The sequence below is a fragment of the Meleagris gallopavo genome, chromosome 5 (genome assembly GCF_000146605.3).
Source record: "Meleagris gallopavo isolate NT-WF06-2002-E0010 breed Aviagen turkey brand Nicholas breeding stock chromosome 5, Turkey_5.1, whole genome shotgun sequence".
Taxonomy (NCBI): domain Eukaryota; kingdom Metazoa; phylum Chordata; class Aves; order Galliformes; family Phasianidae; genus Meleagris; species Meleagris gallopavo.
Window position 1 is genome coordinate 29,878,444 of NC_015015.2, and position 4,112 is coordinate 29,882,555.

The following is a 4,112-nucleotide window of genomic DNA, read 5'->3' on the forward strand; positions in this document are numbered from 1 at the left end:
ATTACAGCTTAAGTCTATTATCAATAATCTTTGAGCCACGTAGGAAAAAATATCTTCTCCCATTTTTGTAGTATCATTTGCAAGTTTGTATGTAACAGAAAAATAAATTGTTCCTTAATCATATGGACCAACCTTTTAAAAATCTCAGTATTCTTCCTAATTTCCTCAACTCGTTTAAGGTTTCCAAAATCTTATCCTGAATCTATTTTTACTGGTAAAATCAGTTATATCCTTTAATTATACAAACTTAGTACAACACACATCTTTAAAAAAAGAACAGAAATTCACTTTAATATTATCTAATCACATAAGGAATTCAAGATTTAGAAGTCAAGTTTATAATCATGGTAGGAGAACTAACCCTTTAAATAATAATCATTGTTTTAATGGTACTAATATACAAAAACTGTTCTTCAGGCTAAAAGGAAAACAACAACAACAGAAAACAACCTCCTAACCAATTAATCTTTAAAATAACTAAATACAGGGACTTGCACTGTTTGAAGGCAGTGGGAAAAAATCTGCAGAAACTGCACAGAAAGCCAAATGAGTGAATCTTCTAGCAGTTCTTTAATACATAAAGCATTTGGAAGCTAATATTTCTTATTCTTCCTCCTAAGTCTCATAGATTACGGCTAATATCTCATGACACCAAAAGTAATACTGCAGCAGATATTAAAGCATTTTTTTTCAGCTACTTATTCTATTAAATATTAATTGCAAGCCTCTGCATGTACTGTATATATAAGGTATTAGGTAACTGAGTTCCTGTTCAGTTCTAAATCAATAAAAGATAACATGTATAGCATCAATCATTTTTTACTCTTCTTTTACTAACTGATACAAAGAGCATTGAGTCTTATTTTTTTCTTAAGCAAACAGTCCCGCAAATCTTTAAAGTTAAGGATTCACTGGGTAGCCTTTATCATTGATTCTTACCTATAAAAGAAAGATTTTTTTCCAAAAGCATTTCTCGCAGCAAGACTTCATGCTCGTGTCCAATAGCGCTGATAGCATCAAGTTAAGAAATTGAAGATTACTTTGGAAAATAACCAATGTCACAACAAAAACCATACGTAAAGTAATTCATGATAAAATTTACTGGCCTTCACTTTCATTTTGGAGTAATTAATGATTAGAACATGTGTCTACAGATTCCTTACAGAGATCTGCAGAGGTATTTAGCACTTTGTGAAAATCAGACTATTGTATACAGCATCAACATACATTTTACAAAATTAAGATCCATTACATAACATTTATTCTGTACACATAAGAGTGATATTTATATTCATACTATTTTTTCTCTCCAAATTTAAAATAAAGTGTAAGCTTGAAACCTGTGGCCACATAGCTTTTAAGTTACTCCTTAATGATTCATGTATCAATTTTCTAATTCAGTAAACAATGAAATAAACTTTTTTGCTTTATATTCTGAAATTGTTAGGTACTTAATACATCTGAAACGTCTTACTGGTACAAAACATCTTCTTAATTGATTTTTCAGAAGCATGAACTTATGTCAGGAAAAGATGAAATAATATTTTACAGTGAGGTCCTTTCCACTTCACTGACAGCCTGTTGAACCAATGTGGCATTCTTAGCAATATGCAAAAAAGTCACTGCTCAAATATTTTTAACGTATCCATCTAGAAGTCAAAGTTCTGTTCTGGAAGCTCTTAAGAAGAATCTTATGAAATATCACAATAAAGAATCTTACATTAAAAACAACTAAATTCTTGGTTCTGTTTGGAATAACTTCTTAAAAAAAACTACAGTTTCAAAAAAATTACAGTTAATTACTTAAATTACATCAACATTTTATGCTGAAGAAGAAAAATCTAATTACAAGAAATCGTTTCATACATACAAAGTTTTAATCAATTGAAGATGTATATTACATTACACTGTACTAGTAGTCACAGAACAAAAATGTGGGCAAATGAAGAATGGCAAAAATGTAAGAAAAATATCGCAAACAGATTTTATAATGCACCATAAACAGAAACACTTAGGCTATAATAATACCTATTATTGATGTATGGCAATGACCATGAGGCAAAACTTGTAAATAACCTCACAAGCCATCTTCTATTCATGCAATCTAGCAGCCTAGTTTCCCGTAAGCATCTGAACTATTACTGAAAAATAGCCTCTTGGCATTTACAAAGAGGTTGACTTCATACTTTAGTCCATGCATATACAATTAGATAGTTATATTTAAAATCAATATGCAGTCCTTCAGAAGACATTATGCTTTTAAAACCTTACCTTTAAATTGATTTTTAACTATTTTATGCACCTCAAAATTAACATCTAATTCAGCAACATACTTGAAGATAATGCACTCACACAGTCAAGTATTAGGCTTTTCTGTACCAGAATGGAATTGAAAATCTCCCTCATTATTCTCACTGATGTCACTGCATATTCAATAACTTAACTTGAGCCAGAATCTGGAGAGGATAGGGAAGATTATTTAGACTGCAGACAACTTATTCTTAAAAATTGCTATTATTATTTTTAAACATGACATTTTCAGAAGACTTTTGCCAGATTGTTCATTGACAACAGTACCTAATTTGGATTAAAAAAATAATGAACAACTGTTTCAAAAGTAGAACTTGTTAGATTAATCCACTTTGTTTAATGTTGAAGACAGTCTCACCAAAAAATAAACAAACAAAAAAACACAAAAAAGTCCCAAATCACAAGTATAATTACAACTCTATCCTGCTGTTGTTAAACTTAATGGGAGCAGGACTGTGGTAGATACCATGCGAATATTTGGAATGGAAAGAATACATTTTAAGAGATAACCACCACATGCATTATTACCACAGGAAGTGCTTCTCATGCATAACTAAAAATTATTGCTGGTTTCCTATCCTACTGCTGAACAGTGAAATCCAGATCTTACTCCAAACTGGATGCAGAGATTTATGGAAGGATTCTCTATGACTTGGGACAAAGACTATGAATTTAAAATTGTTTGTTCAATAACAAATTGAAATAGTAGAGCTACTTATTTAGGACTTCATTAATACAAGCTTAAGGTTACAAAAATAATTACTACAAAATTTGAAATAAATACTTAGTCCTGAAAACTCAGTGCTGTGTAGAGTTCCCCCAGTAGCCTCACTGGATTCTGAGGATCTCTAATCATTTCAACACTACCATAAAAAAGAAAAAAAATCTCATAAAATTCAAGCTACATAATGCTCTTTTACTATATCACTAGAAGGTTAGATACATTTTAAAAAGTGCTAGTCAGACAACATATCACAACTTGAATTGCACTTGAACACATTCTAATTAAAATTCATATTCAAAACAAATGCTATGAAATTCAACACTATCTATGCAACTTATTAATTTAATTGCAGAACAGTTGAGATTCGAAGGTCCTTCAAGAGATCATCTAGTTCAGCCTCACTGCTTAAAGCAGATTAAACTGGTCTTAACAGAAAACCAGATATGACTTTTGACTAATCAAAACCAAAGAGGTTCAATCAGGTATATGAATGTGTATCCGCCAAACTGACAACTTCCCATACTCCATCAGATTTTTTTAAGCAGTGTAAGAGAAAGCTCTGCAGTGACCCTCTAGCTGATTGAATGTAAAACAGAGGAGTATGAAATGTGTTTTGTGAAGCAGAACTTTATGTCAGGTTAAAGCTAGACACATCTCTTCCACACAGTCTAAGCTCGTCAATTGTGCACCTAAAATTTTATGGGAAAGGATACTGTTTGATGCAGTCCACCAGTGGTCCATAACAACAGTCATTCACAGTACACTGCAGACAAATAAGAGAAGTAGTATAGTGATGGGCAACTACAAAACCATTACAGTTAAACAGTATCTTAAAAACAGTAATTACTTTTCTTCAGAAAGGCTATCAGATGCCGTTCAGATTTAATCACAGAAAACAAAAACTGCATGCTTTTATTCACTATAAAAGCAAGCTATTAAAAAGTGAAATGTTCCCCTCACAAATATTGCCTTGCCATTTATGGTGCACCCTGACCTCAGTGATAGTTTACGATGACAGTAATTAAATGAGGTTTAAAATCTTTTACTCTGCTAGGCAGATAACAGCATCGCCACAGGA

General features: G+C 31.7%; 1 long non-coding RNA gene across 1 annotated transcript; it reads right to left on the reverse strand.

Annotated features, from left to right (window-relative positions):
• Positions 1-961: 961 nt before the first annotated feature.
• Positions 962-3,819, reverse strand: LOC104911153. Its single transcript, XR_793669.1, has 2 exons — positions 3,748-3,819; positions 962-1,007 (listed from the first exon to the last, which is right to left on the reverse strand). It is a non-coding gene; the product is annotated as an uncharacterized LOC104911153 (long non-coding RNA).
• Between the last annotated feature and the right edge of the window lie 293 nt (positions 3,820-4,112).